The sequence below is a fragment of the Mya arenaria genome, chromosome 5, assembly GCF_026914265.1.
Source record: "Mya arenaria isolate MELC-2E11 chromosome 5, ASM2691426v1".
NCBI classification, from domain to species: Eukaryota; Metazoa; Mollusca; class Bivalvia; order Myida; family Myidae; genus Mya; species Mya arenaria.
In genome coordinates, this window is record NC_069126.1 from 68,797,789 (window position 1) to 68,818,299 (window position 20,511).

Genomic DNA, 20,511 nt, shown 5'->3' on the forward strand with positions numbered 1-20,511 from the left:
CTGAAGTGTGATGACTTGTAACAAACATTATTCATGAAATATATTTCATATTTAAAATTACATTGTTTTCTCTCGGTTAAACACAATACAGAGTGTCGCACTTTAAATCTATATGCCTACTGAGTAACTAGCCAACAGCACACGTTGTGTATTTATAAAGTATCAAATTAAGCAGTAATGCAAACGGAACTAAGACCAAATCGCAACGATGTCAATTCCGGCATGAAGATATGTGCACATACGATTCCGAGCGTTATATTTATACCTCCAATTATCTGTTACTTTGCATCTGTTTTAGGCATATTAGAAACAGAAAACAAATGTTTCAGTGTAAGATTGCAATGTATTTCACTTCGTAAACACCGAAAGCTACAGTTCACGTTTTTCAAAAGTGAAATATTTAATTTTGGCTCACATGCGGTGAAATACATTGCAATCTTACACTGAAACAAACAATTGTTCTCTATATTTTATTCAATACGGAAAACCATGAATGTGTATAGTTTATTTCAAATGTTCATAAACAGCGGAATGTGAATTGCGATTATTTATATATATTCTGAATATACTATGTTTAAACCAAGTAAAGTTGTGTATTTTAAAATATATACTGACTCAAATTTAATTAAACGATAAATGTATCACACAGACTTAATAGACGTTCATACTCATAATACATATTATCAGTCAATATAATAAATAAAAAAACATGCTTATTTTGCACAATGCGTAAAATAGAAAAAAATCAAATAAGTACATTGCAAAAACATTTTGCAGACATGATCTGAAATAACATAGTATAAGTAAAATAAAAATATTATCATTTTCTCTCTTCGCTGGGGTTTCTGTAGAACAAGTTCCGTCCGTTTGTTTTATTTTGCTGTTCAAGCTCAGCATTGTACTGGCAGCACAATTATTCCTAGCCTTTTACTAATTTACTAATGGTACCACAGACTTGCGTTTGTTTTGAAAACATTTTCGAAAATTCACTTAAAGCACCGTCTGTACCGTGTTGATGTAAGTAGGCTCCTCTGCAAACAAACCAATATGAATGAAAATAGAAAATATTTTCATTTTCAAACCAAATGTAATGTCGACCAAAGGTGTATTGTAAGTATTAAATGGGAATAAAAATATATACCTAATTCACGCTGTTGAAAAAGATAAAATCGTGACTTTTTTCACAATTAGGAGTCGTCGAATATATATTACAAAAGTGTTGTACATGATATAACAGTTGTTTCATGTATCTTTATGAACATTTATTATTTTCGAGTATGTATATATTGCGAAAATTACTTAAATGTTCTAGTTCAATCGATTTGTTTACAAAAATCACAAAGTTTTGTAATATTTTATTTGACATTTTACTATAAGTTTATATGCATTCATACCTTTTCTTTCGTTTACATTAGGTTTTGAACTTGACACATCAGATGGTGTATACAAATCCGAGTTGTCAGGCCTGAAAAATAATTTTCAGTGATATTAGATTAGCACCGTTGTTTGGAATGAAACAAATCCTATCAAGTATAGCTTTATGTCACGCCTGCAACAAATTACTCTTCGATCACGTGATTGCCTAATATTTTACCATATGGGAACAAAAGGTTGTACAAGCACCACGCGTTATTTTAAAGGTTTACAATCCTCTTCACAGGCAATAACAATCGAATAAAAAAGTGTTGAGTAGCCCCAAACTGTTACCAATAAGTGCATATCATTGCAAAAGACTAGGTAGTGTAAATCAATGAATATGTATACATACATTTAGCTAGTTTCATAACAATAACTTATAAACCCACACATACTAATATAAACATAGTTTTTATGTCGCAAGTGTATTGCTAGTGTAAACTTAATTAAATGAAACCCATATTGGCTGAGGACGTTAAAGAAGTAAACGTAAGACAGGGTCTTTTTGTCAACCCATTTCCATTTTCTGCGTAATAATCTATAACTATATATTCTTTTTGGTTCCTGACTAAGATGTATGTAAGATTCCTTGAATTGCTTTCAATTGGCGTTGCAATCTAATAAAAGTGTTAACATGATCTTTAAATTCTCACTTTTTAAAACGCACAACACCAAACGCCACAAAAGCACCAATGTAACCCCGGCGCATTACAATTTAAAAAGGTCTTGTCGAATAGAAAACCTGACTACACCTTATTATGATTAACGGTTCTAAAGTTTGTAGACGGCCTACAATATGAAAACAAACAAAACAATTTTAAGCAAAATGGCAGCCACTGTCATACATTAAAGTGTTTATGAGTTCAAAATACGCAGAACATTTACCCCTTGTATGATCACTTGCACTTTATTATAAAAGGGGCAGGTAATCCAGACTGTGTTTACCTTATATAAAAGTGAAAGGTAAGTTCACACATAATTCCATTTGTATTGATAATTGGTTGGGGGTGAAATTCTTCAATCTGCAATGTAACTTGCAGTTGTGAGCTTAATTGACGCGATTTCAAATAATTGATAGTATCAAAATCTTATAATTATTAGTTAATGGCGTAGATTTTACACGCATCATAAGCAAATCACTTCTTAAAAATAAGTAATGGTTCACTCAAGATGACAACTGTCAATATCATAAAATCGTTGTAAATAACAAGATTGTGCCCAGAAAGAAAAAAAACATATTGGCAGTAAACCTATTTAAATAAGGTTAATCATTTTTTACATTTATCAAATTTCAATCACATTTTAGAATATACTGATTGGCATGACTTTTTCTTCAATCCGTCTCAATGTCAATGATAAAAGTGCAGCCATAAAAACAGAAATTTACATTTATGAAATGGTTGTACCAAAATTCAGTATGTCATTCATCGAAATGCATGCAAAGTAATTGTTTTGGTAAAACCTTCAACTAAAACTAGGGAAATGCTCCAGTGTTTTAAGATGCTTGAGACGCGAGTTGACCACACGAAAACATGTTTTGAGGGATACAATATGAATTTTAATCTCAAACAGTTTTAATGAAACATCGGACAGTTTTCAATTACAGTTAGGGAACATGGAATCAAGTTCATCTATGCTTTGTTGCTATAGAAAAGGCACAAGCTGTGGTTTGGTGGACGTTCGTATCGTCCATGTTTGACGTATTCATATAGTGCACAAACGTTTCGGTCCATTCACTATGCACTAACGATAAATGAATCATGGCAAAACATTATCATGATGTATACACTGTTTTGATTGCGGTAATATCCTTGTTCCTAGCTATTAAGCAACAAGTATGATCTCGACACAAATTATCAAACAAATACACAGTTCATTTGAACATATAACTAATGTGTCAAATAGTCGAGAATTAACCAAAAGTATTATAACATCAAACAATATAAGTTATTCACATAACATATTTTTATTAATTATACACATGGTGACGCATGTAAGTTTTAGCTCTACGACGATGTGTTAACTTACCCATTTTCCCGTTGCTCTGTAATAAAGAAACAGAAACAATCTCAAACAGTACGATGGTAAACAAATGCTTGTTTGTACAATACTGTATTAAATTTTAAAGGCCACCAATGCTTTGTTTCTCTGAACAACAACCTAAAATTAACAACGAAGAAATAAAAAGGAAGGTAATAACTTGTGTTATAATGACTCAACTTTGTTTAGATTGAGTTCTAAACGGCTAACAAAGTAGCTATTAAAACCGATTAAATACAAATAAGCTGTAATTAAGATGAAGTACAAATAACCTGTCAAAAGTGTCAACGTTAACACATATATGTAAATATTTATAAAATATCAAAATGGAAGATATAATATTAATATAAACAAATATACCTGATCAAAACAACTTATGCCAAAAATTAAAATTTAATAATTGACGATTGAAACTTTATGATATCGGAGTATGCTACTTACTTAGAATGTCGTAATGCGATGCGGTATTTGTCATGGACACTTCGTCGTACGTCTGAGCTGCGTTACATCCAGGACTGTATGTGTCGGGTCTAAAAATGAAATAAAAAACACTCTTAGCATATCTGATCTTAACACACAATTGAAGTTTTTGTTTTATTATTTTAATAAATAAACAATGGTAAAAAAAATAAATATTGACTTCCATAAAATCAGTTGTATTATCTAAGTGTACTCCGAATGTTTGAATTATAATATGACGTATCGAATATTGCATACAATTTCCCTTTATTACAGTTCTTTATGAAGTTTAAACAGTGCTTTATATTTCAAACTTTGGCTTAATTGGTATGTTTCTTGCCACCTTGACGAGTTTGAAATAAAACAACATGTTATAAAATGTAACAACAACTGAACATACATTGTTGAAAGAACCAACATATAAATATTCTAGACACTTCATTTACAGCAATATAATATGCAACACTCTCTACAGCCCCTATTACAGGCCTTATTTCAAGAGTCATTAGAACATATTTAATTATCCCGAAGAAGTAAAACAAAATAAAAAAAAGTGAGGAGGTAGTACGGGGCACCTTTCAAAGCCGCTACGATATACTTTGTAATCATTATTTCCTTTCTAACATACCTCAAGAAAGAGAATGAAAACACGTTATGCCTGGTTTCGTCACTTATACATTTTTGAAGAGAAACCATTAAAAAGTAAAATAGACAAAATAAATAAACCAGCCATATAGGATGTATTCAAACCTTTCTTAACGGAATCGCAAACACTTAAAACGTTTTGCCCAGCAGGCACATCTGAAAAAAGGAAGGATGTAAAAGGAAAACGTGTTTTGATTTAGCCAAAATAAAAGGAAAAGGCAAAGCAACTCAATATATCCGTAAAATTGCGACGCTCAAAAAGGCACTTGTCAGATTACAGAGTAGTATGACGTAAAGAACAACGCGGTAATCAAATAATTCGGTTATAGAATCAACTAACAATGCGATCGCTATCAAATCAACATACTCCTTGTTGGTGTTTAAGAAAATAAGTTATATTGAATAACTTACATACCTATTTTTCGTACAATGTTACAATTCACTGCAAACTTCCGTCTAAGAATAACCAGGACCACTAGTACGACCAAGACTGCTCCGATACTTGCGCCAACAGCACCGCCAACAACTGGACCAGCACCGGATTCTGGTTGTATACATTTTAATCGTAAACATGCGTATTTAGATTTTTTTAATTGAAATAGTATTCACATTAGTTATTTCTAAATTTTAGATTATACATAAAATAAAGGCATTTTTCTGCTCAAATGATTATGAATCATGTAACAAACACTCACACAGTTCTAAAAAATCTCGCCAGAGATATTTATTAGCAAATAAATACGTTTTATGGATATTTTATTATAATGTATATTATTTAATAAATGAAAGTGTGGTATGCTATGCATATCAGTGTGATTCTAATAGACTTAATTTCACTTAACAACAGTTAAACATCGATTTGAACGTTCCGGCAGATGCAGATATTTTAATAATAGAATAACACAAAGGCAAAAGAATTGTCGCGATGATACCGCTACAAAATCATCACCAGTTTGGACATTAGATAGGACAACTCCTTGCTTAGACATAAAGTAAGGTCAGCTTTAAGAAATACGCTTCATATTTAACCACGAGTTATATTGATTTATTGGTTCAATTGCTAAACACGAAAGCAATCGTCGGATAGAAAATGAAGTAAAGTCAGCTGATTGTTTTGAAGGTTTTTTATATTTCTGTTTATGAAATAAACAATACTCGATATTGAATACATGCAACAATGTGTGTGCAGCGATACACATAGCTAAAATTTAACAGTGAGCAAGTGGATGAATTGAATTAAATTCAATAAAATGACATGTGGTTAATTTCATTTGTATTCGAAAGTATTGATTTGTTCTTTCGAATTTACTATTTGTTTAATTTTATGAATAAATTAAGAATATGTCTTAATGTATGTTAGGGTATCAAGGAAAGAACTAGTTTTATAACAAAAACAGTCATCGTCGTCATTGAGTGGTTGACAACACACAACAACAACAGATTACAAAGCGTTTCACCAAAATGTTACTAATACTTGATAATCAGTTCGGGAACATGTTAAAATTTCCCTTTTTTCGAATGATCTTTAGTATGTATTGGAAATGAAATATTTAAAAGTGGTGTTTTTTTCATGGCGATTGACATTATAGTATATAAAACAAGGATTAATAACTTTGTATTACTAAATTCGCTTTGCTTTAAGAATTTTTAGAAAATTCTAATCCGAATCTTATAACAATGCCAAACAAATAAATCGACATGGACTGTTTAAACAAAAAAGATGTGTTCAGCGAAATACCATCGGTATATCGTTTGTTTATTACAATCTCGATCGATCCTGCTGTAATGTTTTATTAATGTTGGACACTTTTAATGACATCACATTCGACCTTACACTTCTTGTAATTCCATAGACAATGACATTCATGATTTTACACATAACACCTACAATATAAGTTGAGCGTTAAGTTATTTAGAAAACAAATGTTAAATGAGGTGAAAATCACGTAAACAAACTTCTTAAAATAATAATTCTTGCCAGCTAGATGCCTTTGCCTTTGTACTCAGAAAATTAAACCGCAAACATTGTTTTTATAATACAAAGACTCAGAGATGATATGCGAAGGTGTCAAAATGTTAGATAAGATTTCGTTATGTCTGCACAATTTAAATATAAATTGAGTAAACAATTTCGATAAATACTCATGTTTTTTTTAACTTAAAACATATTGTTCTTGCCCTACTTTGCAATCTGATCTACCGAAAGCATTTGTTGAATATACTCTTATTTCGTACGTTGTATCTGAAAATGAGTCGGGGAAAATATCAAGCCTGTGCCGCTAACGTCATTGCGGTTATACATTTGGGTCAGATACTTCACTAGGGCCATATAAAAGCCAGAAAGTAGCGGACTATAAATAACGACGTTAGAGTGAAATGTTCATTTCTTACCTGTTGTACGGCATATACTTTATTCATATTTTTGTACGAATGTTTTTTACTATGTAGTATAGATAGCATTCAAATTTGGACATGAGTAACATTTGTTCGCTAATATGTGTCACCAACGTTTTTCTGGCTTGCGTATGAATGAAATACATTGTTCGGGCCTATGTTTGCCTTCTTTTAAACACATATGTCAATGCCAAATATTCCTTTGCAGCGTCAGTCGATAATTAGCCTAATATGAAAAAAAAAACCGTATACCATAAGATCTGTCAAATAACGCATGTACAACGTAGATAATACATGTAAAGTAACGGAGACATCATTCAAATATTAATATAGCAATATTTTTAATGATACAACTATTCTCATAAAAATAATTAAAAAAAAATATGTAACGCAGTTCAGTAGGTGAAATTCAACAATTAAAACCTTGACATAAAAATCAAAGAAGTACCAACAGTCATAGTACTTACATCTAACAAATAGCGTCAAGGACCTGACATCAGCTTGGGCATTGTGTATATTTAGTGCTGAACACTGGTAAGTGCCATCGTCCTCACACTCACTACTGCTGATCGTGAATTCCAATTCGTTTGTATTACTCGCTGTCTTCAAACCTTCACTTTGTTTATACAATCCTATTTTTGATAATGGATTGCCTTGAGCTCGGCAATAAAATTTGACTTGTGTGTTTGCATTTATTTCAAAGGTTTGCCCGTGGACATCATTCGATAATGTAAAATTCGTCACTTTTGCCTCATCTGAAATACAAAAAATGGTGTTTGTATATATACACTGAATGATCATGTTTTAGTTAATGACGCTTATTGATAGTTGATGGGTATGCTATTTTGTTCTCAATCAGATGTTGTGTTTGATAGGGCGTGCACGTATATAAGCGCTCTTCTGTGTGCGGATTGTCAGGCAACAATACAATACTTTAAAGCAGAGTCGTTCCATTCAGCGTAAACTATTATTACGCATATTTCCTTTCTGCAAGAGATAAAGCAGATTAGCTTCAAAACTACGAAACTTCCACCGAACTCTTAGGACTGTATTTTTCTCTATTGTCGAATTACACGACTGCCTGTATTATGTTAAGACACTCTTGGAATATTGTTTTATTGGAATCATCTGTCAAACAAAATGTCTTTCAGCATGTACCAAATAAAACAGACATGTTTTAATTGATTAGTATTAATATAATAGATATTTGCATTCATTTGAGTGGCAATGCATTGTGATTTTATAGCTTTCATAATTCCCAAATCTGTATTTTTCTGTACAAAAATCTCAAAACACCGTAACTGTTTGTGGCTACAATTGAACATGTGATTTCACCAACTATATCGAATTGATTATACAATTGCCATATCGACTGATTAATTTCCAATTTGGATCCGAATTTGTTTTATAGCAGATATGTTTAACAGCCTTATATATTGAAGATCATCTTCAAAGTATAAGTTTTTTATGAAGGCTTCGGTGTTTACCCAAACCACACATATTTATATGCCGCCTATATATTTAAATACATATTATAGTTTTCTTTTCAAAATTGTATAAATTCGTTGAATCTAACTGGTAAATTAAAGCGAAATGATGCAAGATCATTAACTGAACACACGTCTAGAATTTGACCAGACAAACGAACGTACACATAATAAAGCAGTAAATTTATACACGCAATCCGAGAAGCTCAGACGATAACAATACAAACGTGCTCAATTTACGTTTAATATAATGATGCATTTATTCCTACGATTGTTTCATGATGAATTTCATGATTAGTTTTAATTTGTATTTTTGTCGTTTTCACCTTGATATATTCACGAAGTTAGACTGTGTCGAATATCGGACCAGTTACATTACCCTTTAATATCAGTTTTGCTAATATGCAATGAGAACATATTGATTTAATATTTTCTTACATTGTACATCAATTTTTAACTGTATTGCTACTGTTGCCAACGGTTGAGTCATATCCCGTGGGTTCCATGAAGTTCAAAGCATTGCATCTGTAGTATCCTCCCTGTGCTCGACTAATGTTGGGGATGACAAATGTCTGCTCCGTGGCGACTGAGGTCATATCAGATATGTTCTCCCATCTATAGACAGTTTTGTTTGGAAAACCAGCTGTTACTTCACAAGCCACATTAACTTGGCTTTTTTCGAGTACAGTAACGTTTTTCAGCGGCTTTACCACGGGTGGAACTGAAGTAAAATTTAGATAATCATCACTACAAATACAAACACCACAAACAAACCATTACCTAATTACAATATTTTTACGGTTAAATGATGGGCTAACCGCCTTGAAAAAGTCAGGGAAACAAAAGTTCACTAGAACTGTGGGCTTAAACTAAGTATGGCCATAACCTCAGTCTTGTCCCATCAATTATCAAAACATAGAATATATAAGCCCCACTAGAGCACGCATTAACTTGGAATCAATGACGAATGACGTTAAAACATATAAACTGATAAATTTAGTTTATATCGCCCGGATACCAACATAACATATAAGGGAAGTAATCAAGAAGGAGCAACATTGCTAGCTTATCAGAGAGATAAGGTAGATAATAATCCCACCGGATCGAATATCGATGCAATCTATTTATGCACAGTTTTCTTCGTAATTACCTGATCGCTGTTTAGTAGACTCTACAGTGTATTTCATGCTGTAGTATCACTTTAAATATCCAATATTTGACGTAACACTTTTGTAACTAGTTATCTTTCAGGTTCAATTGTGCTACACTTTTATTCATACCTATTTTTGAAAATCTTTGGACATAAAATGCGATAATGCACATTTTGCTGACCACAATGTACACAAACTTTGTTGCATTTGCATTCATAGTGCTGCAAATCCGATCACATTACACGAATATTTAGAGGAGTAACTGGTCTATGTCTGCCAACAAGAAGTTTCATATACCAAAATGTTCGCAATGATATGTAGTTTTTGGAAAAGTTAATCATTTGGGTCAAGACCGATGCAGAGCTGAGAAATCAAAGATGGCGTCCAAGATGGCCGCCAAATCAAAAACATTTAGAAAGTATTCGTATTTGCCTATTTCCATTACTACATTTGAGTTTTCACTGACATATATCTACTGATATGTTAGTAGGTATATAACTAATGCAAGATAAGTGTATTTTATTACTATTTTTGGCGTTTTTGTTTATTTATTAAGCTAAAATATGCTTAATTATGCGCAAAATAGGGGTTTGAGTTAGCACTTTATATGTAGACTGAAAAAAAACATTTGTTTTTTCTGTTTAAATGACAATACAGAATATGGGTATGCATGTATAATGTTTTTCTGAACAAATGTTGTATAAATGTGTATGAAATGACAGCGAAAGTCAGATTTAATTGATCACATGGCAGTATATGAGTAAAATTCACGTTTTAAATTAATTTAGTACTAACTGCAGAACAATGTGTTATAAATAACGCATGTTATTTAAGAAATGCGTTATAGTTATATTACACTGGAAACAAGTGATGGCATTCTTTTTATTCATCGTCGGAGCTTTCGGTGTCCTCGACAAAGACGGATTCAATTGTGTAAACGTTCGTGCACATCATTTCGTCTGTGTTAGTGTTTCCTGTGCAAGAACATGCCACTGTGCATGGTTGTCTGTTTGCAAAGCAAACACATGTTTCGCTACATATTTCGCATCCGCCAACGAGGTCGTTCAAGAGTTCTGGTGCAGCGGCTGGCTGACTCATCATTTTTGGTGTCAAACCATCTCCGTCTATTTCATATCCAAAGAAGGTAAATGGAGGAAGATCGTGTTGTGCTGTAGTGGCGTGTCTCTATATCCACAACTGGATCACACATCTTTGCAGATGAAGATTGAGACTGTCAGCGGTTGGGGGAATGTTCCTGGGATAAACAGAAGACTTGGCTATGATGCATCGTAACTGGTGAAGAGTTTGCACGTCGTTTCCCCCGTACAAACTGATGCATGCTGTTCTTTGAAGGTCGGAAAGCAGTAATTCTTCGCCCAAGTTGAAGAGAGGCTGAAAACAGATATGGAACAGCATCCAAACAAACCAAATTGGTGTTCACTCACAAAAGACCTACTTTGTAGTTTAGGCTTATATGATGCCTGGTTTTATCAAGAAATTGGAAATGTTAAGATATTTTTGTGTCTTGTTAAACAAAGGTTAAAATATACTTTTATTCAAGATTGGCAAAGTAGATTAGACATGTCCAGTAGGGCTAGGTTTTACAAAAATGTGTCAGAATTTAGATTTCAACCATATCTCAACATTTTAAATATTACTAAATTTAGAATGTCGGTGTCCAAACTGCGGCTATCCTCACATAGATTAAGCATTGAAACGGGACGATGGAATAGACCGCAATCAACGCCCCTAAATGAACGTAAATGCATTGTTTGTTCCTTATTAGAAGATGAATACCATTTTCTACTAGAGTGCACATTATTTAATGAACTACGAATGCTATTTATACCTAGGTATTATAGACAACATCCTAGTATGTATAAATTAATTGCGTTGATCAATACAGAAAATGAAACTATTTTAAAAAATCTGAGTATGTTTATATACAAGGCTTTCGAACTTAGAAATGTTGCATTATATCCAACATAAGTATGTGTGGGTGTTATATGTGTATATGTATGTGTGGGTGTTTCTGTATATGTATATGCATATAAAATATGATCACATATATACCAGTAATTGTATTGTTAAAATTGTGGTTATTGTATGTTTTGGTATGTTAAATGTTGTCTGTAGTGCACGAAAGGTCATAGATATGTAAGACTATTTACACATGTTTTGTACTTTTTGTATGATATTCGGCCACATGGGTCTATGATCTTCTGGTAAATAAATGATCTGTCTGTCTGTCTGTCTGTCATATTCTTATTATATTGCTGGTGTATATTATACGTATGGGGTGCGTATGGTGTGAAATGCAAATGATTTTTTTAAAGAAAAACACCACATAGCCACAATACATGGTGTAATTGGGTACGTTTATCTATTTTGACACATTTTTTTTTTTTCATTTTGTAGACTTTTCCAAAACTTAAAAACAAAAATATTTTCGAGCCTAAATTTGATATGTCGACGGATAAACCTGATTGAAACTGTATAATAATTATTAAACAAAAATATGTAACCTAATGCTTCATGGTTTGAAAAATGCACTCTTTACGGATATGTTTTTAGTTTGTCTAAGTCTCACATTACAATCAATATTTTGCATATAATAGAAATTGTATATGTTAAGTTTACATAATAATCAATGTTCTCTTTTATTTTGAAAAAAAAAAACATACTGTTAATTCGTAAGCATAAATATACGGCTAAAAGATAAGGTTTGCTTAATTAGTCTATTTCCATAGAGCTGTGTATCAAACTTCAGCTACGTCCATCCATTTCTCTATTATTGTTTTCAAACTCTCAGTTAAACAACTGAATAGATGAAACAAATATGTACCTCACATTTCTATTTTCAATGATTTTTCTATAAATGATATTTACATGTTCTAGAACATTTTAAATATAAAGATAATTTACAAATAAAATACAATTTATTAATCAGATGTTTTCGTATGGATTGGTTTATACGGCACACAGAAATAAGTTTATAGTTACCTGCATATGTGATGTGTGTTCCAGAAACCTGTTCGATTAAATAAGAATTTAAGCATGTATAATAGCCTCGGTCGTTCACCAAAAAATCCATAATTGTTAAGCTGAATACGTTGTATCCAGCAGGCTCTGTATTTCCGATCAAAAGGAACTTGGTTGTATTTGATGTCTCACATCCAAACGTGCTGCATCTTCCCACATATTTGGTATCTTTTTTAAACTCTACCGACGTAACACTCGTGTTGCAGGTTAAAGTTATATCACCCTGAAGTTGTGCAAACTGTTGGTCGGATGTCAGCACCAAAGCACCTGAAATCGCATACAACGTTTAAGAGTATTATCCCATAAACATATTATCTTAAGTGAATATTTGTTTTTCAATAGCTTGTTTCCGATTCTAAGGTACACACATATACATTTTGTTTCTATAAAAGGCGTAAACTGCATATCGTCATATTTCAACGGGATTGGGAACCGAGCTCCAGAAACTGTTCTCACCCTGGCCAGATAATTCAAAATAAGATTCATCAAATGCAAAAAAAAATCATGTGTAAGTTGTACATAAATGTTAAACAAAACGAAATATGTCTTCAGCTTTGTAGATCGGATATTATTATTAATATATATAAGTTTGTTAATGCCTGTATGTCGGTTGGTCTGGCGGTCGGTTAACGATGATTTATCAGCACACTAACTAAAGAAGAGCTTTGAAACTTCAATTTTAAAAATGACTTGAAGGTTCTAACCCCTTTTATGGCAGTATATAAAATATTTAAGTTAATGATCTTATCGAAACATGGTCCGTCCAATAACTTGAGAACGGTTTACCTTGGTCCATGAAATGTCTGTGGTGTTGTTTTTTATTGAAGATGAACCATATTACTTGTAAATTCAGAAGGTCAAAAGTAAAGGTAACGTTCAACAGTTTTATAAAAATGCATTCGCACAATAACAATCGTACCAAAGTACTGTTTGACCCAGCATCATGAAACTTCAGTGGCAGATTGCAATTGACCAGTAAAAAACCTTTTTCTTTTTTTTTCTTTTTTTTTTTGGAAGGGGGCTTGTGGCTGGAGATCAAAGCCAAGTTTATACTTTGTGTACAAGAGTAAAACTATTTGCTGAAGATGTATTAAAATAATTGTATAATTAAATGTAATATTTTGCATAAAATGTTTTAAAGGACCAAAGGTCATCAAAGCAAAGGATACTTTTCACTACATTTTTTATTTTCTTTGCACGATTAACTGTTATCACTGTTATGATATTCGATATAAATTATAACATATATTTATGACACGTCTTACCTTACTTGTGAAACCAAAATTCAGACCTTATGTTTAACAAAAATTAAAAACCCCATTATTAAACCTTTCGTTACTTTCTGTTTTTAAATTTGAAATAACGTCATGAACATATTACACAATTATGACGTCATATTACCGTGTGTGCCATCACCATGTGATTAAATCAATCTGACACTTGTCATTATATTAAATATAGTTTTATTCAACTCGTCCAGGATCGCTTACTTATAAGCTTCCTGAACTCGATGACCAAAATTGTGTTTTATATGACTCTCGACAGAGCCTTCATAATAATATTTTGCTTTAATACAAAGATAATGCACAAGCTAAGTCAAATCAATGCATAGTCCACTCGGTTAGCTTAATCGGTAGAACGTTTGACTGTGAACGGACAACCCGGGTTCGATTCCCGAGCGGACCAGGTCACTTCTGTTGTGACTGGCATGTACAGAAGGTGTCAGTTCCATGCAGAGGTGAAGGCACCTAGGACTGGTTAACCACTTGATAGTCTGCCCAGGTTAGGTGTGCGGTGGATGAAGTGTCACTCTGGGAACCTTCAATGTGCTAACGCCGGGACCCGGAGTAAAAACTACTAACACCATCACCACCAAATCAATGCATGGATATTATAAAGAAAAAAACAAATAAAATACGATCATTGAAATAAAGAACCGAGGGCTCAACGCATCAATATCGTTACTGCATTTTTTACAAAGTTTGGCTCTTTGGCATTTTTTCGTGTATTTTGTTTGACAGATTAACTCAAAAATATTTTAGATGCATTCGTAAATTGAGTGTTTCTTAAACAAAATATTTGCTACCTAATTATATCTCTGATGTATTAAATTCCTAAATGCAACACTATTGTAACTCTATTTTGCTGTGATATTATGATTTCATAATGTTTGATGACATCATTAGTTTCAAGTTTGTTCCAATATTGTAATAAAGCAAAGAAATGTTTGAGAAGCTTGCACTCGTAGTGCTCTACTTTTCATATAAACACATTCTTATTGTCTGGTGACATACTAACGTAATATCTTATATATAAAATTTAAATGAGTTAACAAGAAGACTTCTGTTATGTGATGTTAATTATTCAGTATTTTCGTACATGTAGTTTATGTAACAATAACATCCCAATGCAATACAACACAAATACAAAAAAACAGCAACATTTTCTATATAGATCTGGTCCAAATAAATGTATTATTGACCTTCATGTACTAGGAAAAAATATCATTTAGTAGTGTCTTAAAATATAAATACACAGACCAAGAAACAAATCTCTAATACCTGGTACAAGTCAGTTAGTCAGGTCAATTTATTTTTTATTTACCTAAGAGCTTGTAGAAATATGCCATTTGAATTCAACTGTTTGTTAAGTTTTACGTGGATAAAAGAAGTTTATGCATACACAAATTGTTACTTTTTCTGAAAAATGTGATTAATCCAAAATAGAAACATCCTATAAAAATTATTCATTTTTTGTAGAGGAAACAGATAACATAACATGCTGCAAGCTTCCAAACCCCAGGGACACGTTTCCTATAACGGATGTGGCAGTGTGTTACAAACTCAGTAGCTGTCATATGACAAGGTTACCAGCAGCCTCCTGCAAAGTGGGAGCAGGAAACTATGGACAATGTCCTAAATATTGGAGAACAGCTTTATGTTGACATAGCCGCTATAAGTGGCTATCAGTACTTATCACTTGAGGTTATACCAAACCAATTTGGCTACCTGGAAATCACTAAAGGTGATCCTCTATATGGAACAGAGAGGCTCTGCAGAGCATTTTCGGGTCATTTGCCAGTCACGACTGCCTTTTTGCAATGGGAAACAGAGAGCCAGCATACGCCAGCGCTATAATAAAGAAAGACAGTGATTTCTTCTTCGCTGACCCCTCATTCACACTTTGCAACTGGGATGAGTATGGCTGATCGTCATGGTTCTAGAAAGACACTGATTGGACGGATCTGGATTGAGTGAAACAGGAATGGACGGACCAGGATTGGATGGACAAGAATTTAATGGATCGGGATAAGGTCGACCCGGGTCGTATTTATCAAGAATGGAAAAAACAGGATTGGATGAACCAGGATAGGACGGAACAGAATCAGATGGGCCACGATCAGATGGTACAGGATTTGATACGTCATAATTGAATGAACCAGGATGACATGAACCAGGATTGGATGGAACAGGATCAGCTGAACCGAGATTGGTTGGACCCAGATTAGATAGATCAGGATTAGATAAACCAGGATCGGATGCACCAAATTGGATATACAAGGATCAGATAGATCAGAATTGAATGAATAATGATTTGATTTGTCTGGATTATATGGACCACAATCAGATAGATCAGGATTGGATGAATAATGATTGGATACGTCAAGATAATATGGACCAGAATCAGATGGATCAGGATTGGGTGGACCAGGATTGAATGTATCAGGATTGGAAAGATAAAGATTGGGTGGTTCTGGATTGGATAGCCCAGGATCGGATGGATAATAATTAGGTGGTTCACAATTGGATATATCAGTATTAAATAGACAAGGATCAGATGGATGATTCAGGATTGGATGAATCAGGATTGGATGATCAGGATTGTATATTTCAGGATTAAATATACAAGGATCTGATAAATCAATATCGGATCAATCAGAAATGGACATTCAATGAACAGAAAGCAGACAATGTGCAGGAAACGGTAAAAAAGAGAGCCAGTAGAAAGAAAACGTGTGATCCTATTTCTTGGACATATAGCAAAGAGAAATAAGAATTTTGGACAGGAATGCATATCAAGATAAAATAGAAACAGTTCAAAAGAAGAACCATGAACTGAGGATGTGGAATAAATTGCTAGTGTCACTCCAAATGTACAGAAAAAGACAAAGAAGAAGTGTTTGGTAGCTTTCGGGGCTGAGACTTTATAAAAAACACAAGTTCGTCGAAAGGTATACTGTTCAGGTAAAAACGTAGTAAAAAACACCAATGATTTTGGGTATGATGACTTTCTATACTGTGGCAACTATCTACAATGTGGTGGAGTAAAAAGTCCATGAAAAACCTTTTTTTGGACACTGTCAGCATTTCTATTCGAATGGTCACAACTATTCACAATAACAAGGCAATGCTAGACTTTGAACTAATGACAATAGAAGTCACATTACAAATAGGATAAACAGACTAACAAAAATGCAAACTGCTAAAGTTCTTAGTCATACACAATCATTCCAAGCCATTGATAGCCATTATTGTAAATAAAGATAACAGAAAAAAGTGCATTGAGCATGATTTAAATTGTTCCAAAACGTATATTATTTACAGCAAAGATTGTTCCAAGGATATAACTTGCAATAAACAGCCAGTATAACATTGTATATTCTCCAACATTTTCAAATTTGAACCTAACTTATCACTTCAGTACCTTCCAAATGAAAGATGTGACCTTTGTTCTGCATTTCATAACATCAGTGATGAGGGAAAAAAGGGTTAAATTCATAGAACACATTTTGCAAATCATGAACATGCTCGTTGAGAAATAAAATCTTTAAAGGAAAGATAATAAGATAACGATGAAGATGACTTAGTAGGAGCATGTTTTGATTTTGAACAAGTATTGATAACGCCAAAAGGCTTTAATTCTGATCTGTTTTATGAGCGCAGACTTGGTCCTCATACATTTATTTGCAAAGGTCATACACAGTATAAAAATGATTCCAATCATGCTGCAGTTAAGAGAGCATCAACATATTTCAATGGGCGGTGGACAGCAAATGTCCAAACTACCTCACAAAAAAAGCCGTACTTCGTAAAAGAAATGAGTATGACTGACCTTTTGGACATGACACAGGTTGCAAGCAATGTGCACAACATTCCAATAAAAGAAGATAATAAAAAGGTCAAAAATAATGAAATGAAGACGGTACAATTTACATCAGAGAGGCCAAATACATCCTTTAACCAAACAAGGTATCATGGCCCTCTGAAGGAAGTGAACTTCTTCTCTAGACAGAGATAATGAACTCCAATTCAGTCTATTAGTTTGAATCAGCTGCATCAAGATGGAGTTGCAATTTTTAAGGAAGATAGGTACAGCTTTGTTTTCATTGTGGTCAGTATGATATATCACACAGCGCATTAAGATTCAAGTCAATTTATGGTGCCTTTTCAATGAATTGAATTAAAACAGCAACTCTGATTCTTAATCAAAACTAAAAAAGAACTTTAAAGGATTAAACGTGTTTTAAGTTATGTTTTTAATTCATATGTAGGCACAACTTAAAATACAAAACAGTTATAAGTCTGTTGCACTAGACAATTTAATGTGTGTTTATGGTCACCAAGCTTGACAAGTGGGGTTTTCCCGGATACTCTGGTTTCCCCCACAACACAAGACCACACTCTCGCGTAACAGCGTGCCAACGAGAGTGATTAATATAATGTTACAATAACATGTTTCACAAACGTTGTCAAATAAACAAGTTTCAACTAGACAAATTAATTACTAGTCAAAAGATAATACAACACTGTTGCAAGTTTAGTTACAATAGGGTTTGCGGTATACAAACATTTATAAGAGCAGAAAAAAACAATCTGCAGTACTATTGTATGTTTAACAATTGGGTTGCGTTAGAAAAATAACCAAGTTTTTCTAATTTCCATAGGCATTACTATTACATCTAATATTCATCTAAATATAATAAAAACACAACATTATACTTCAAATTTATATTTGTATGAATACATTGATATTACCTTCAAAGAAAAATATACTAAGACTCTTATACAAAGACACAAACTATGTAAAATACAACAATGGAAAGTTTCCTCAACTTCATAAACAAATTGAAAGACAAATGAGTAACAATAGTGATTTGTTGAGCCCTCAAAATAACCTCTATATATTTATGATTTAATGTGGGCGGTCAATATCGTTCGGTCGCATATAAATATAAAGTGGAATATTGTAAAACAATATGTGATATTACCTTGCGTGGCGACAATCGTCAACAGGAAATGAATGGCATTCCATCGAACGACCTACAACAATAATCGAAGTCCTAGAACATTTGAAGTTGTACTTTTCCAAAATATGTAATTCTGAAACTATTTGTTTTCAAAACTTGTTAAAACTAAGTTATTTAATAAATGTTTTCAAATACACAGTATATAGTATGTCATTGAATTGCATGACTCCCTTTAAGGGAAAATGGAAGCATTTCTCTTCCACATTGTCAAATATTTATGAACAGTATATCGTTTATTTTTAAAATTTCACGTGTTCCAACAGTTTTGTTCACATCAGTTACATAACATAATATAACATAACATAAAGTTTATTCTGATTTAAGCATGAACAGCTTAATATCAATTACACATACATGCATGTAAATGGTATACAGTCAAACAATAACATAGATAATGATACAAACACCGAGAGCAAAACAATAAGTAAATTGAAATGAGAGTGTATAATACACAATGTAAAATAGAGTTTCTTACTTTATTTGCCTTTATCAAATAAGATGCTATTTTGTGTAGTAAGTGTTTTTTTCGTTGTATTCAGCATGTTCTAAATTTGAACATATTCGTTCTTCTCCGATAATACAAAGGAATATATTGTTCACGAATTTCCCTGTATGTTTGACACATTTCCACAAATAATGCATTTACGATCACTTCCTGCATTGTTCGTATATCGTCCTTGTTCTACGAATAGTTCGTTGGAAGACAATCTAAGTTTGCATAACTCTTGTCGATGTTCGAAATTATCTACAACTAACAGATTTCGAGACATATTAAAGTTTGGTTTTAGTGCACTAAACAGTGCCAATGCAGACGATGCTTCAACTCCCTCTCGCCATTGCCTTATGTAGAGGTCCTTTAATCTGAGTTTAAATTGTTCGATAAAAAGCAGCATATTGACCACAGAGTCTCTGAATGTCCACACATCTCTAAATCCAGTCAATTGTAATATATCTTTAACATTTCTCACCCAATTATTTTTGCCTTGATCACATCTAAGTAATAACGTGTTATACATAGTGTACAGTATATGGTTAGAGGTGTTACAAGTCATGAGTTTAAACTAATATTTTACAATTCTGACTTTCTTTATTACAAATAAAGGGAAACGTTCCGTTTCACCGTATAGAGCTAGGTTATATGTGGTAATTTTCACATTAAGTGTCTTTTTTAGGAATTTACGATGTATTCTCTCTAGGCTATCGGCCGTAGAAAATCTCCTCAATTCTGCACAATAATTAGGGATCGAGAACACATAAGAATCAAATGTGATATTTATTGGTAAATATAAGTCGATTGTCATATATAAAATTGCTATAATTGATTTCAATGCTCTACTAGAAATATTATCGATACCTTTACGAAAGGACCCCCCAGAGCTCATTACAAACCCTAAGTAATTGTAATTGTCCCATATTTTTATGTTTGCACCGTTATATGTAAATATGTCACTCCGTCGCAACTGACCAGCCTTTCGGTAAACTACTACTTTGGTTTTGTTGATATTAGCTTATATTGTTCACAGTACCGATGTAACATGTCAATGTTACTTTGTAATCCTTCTGCAGTTTC

General features: G+C 32.9%; 1 long non-coding RNA gene across 1 annotated transcript; it reads right to left on the reverse strand.

Annotated features, from left to right (window-relative positions):
* Positions 1–10,634: 10,634 nt before the first annotated feature.
* LOC128234017 (uncharacterized) lies at positions 10,635–19,009 on the reverse strand. Its single transcript, XR_008260845.1, has 3 exons — positions 18,903–19,009; positions 12,596–12,901; positions 10,635–10,984 (listed from the first exon to the last, which is right to left on the reverse strand). It is a non-coding gene; the product is annotated as an uncharacterized LOC128234017 (long non-coding RNA).
* Between the last annotated feature and the right edge of the window lie 1,502 nt (positions 19,010–20,511).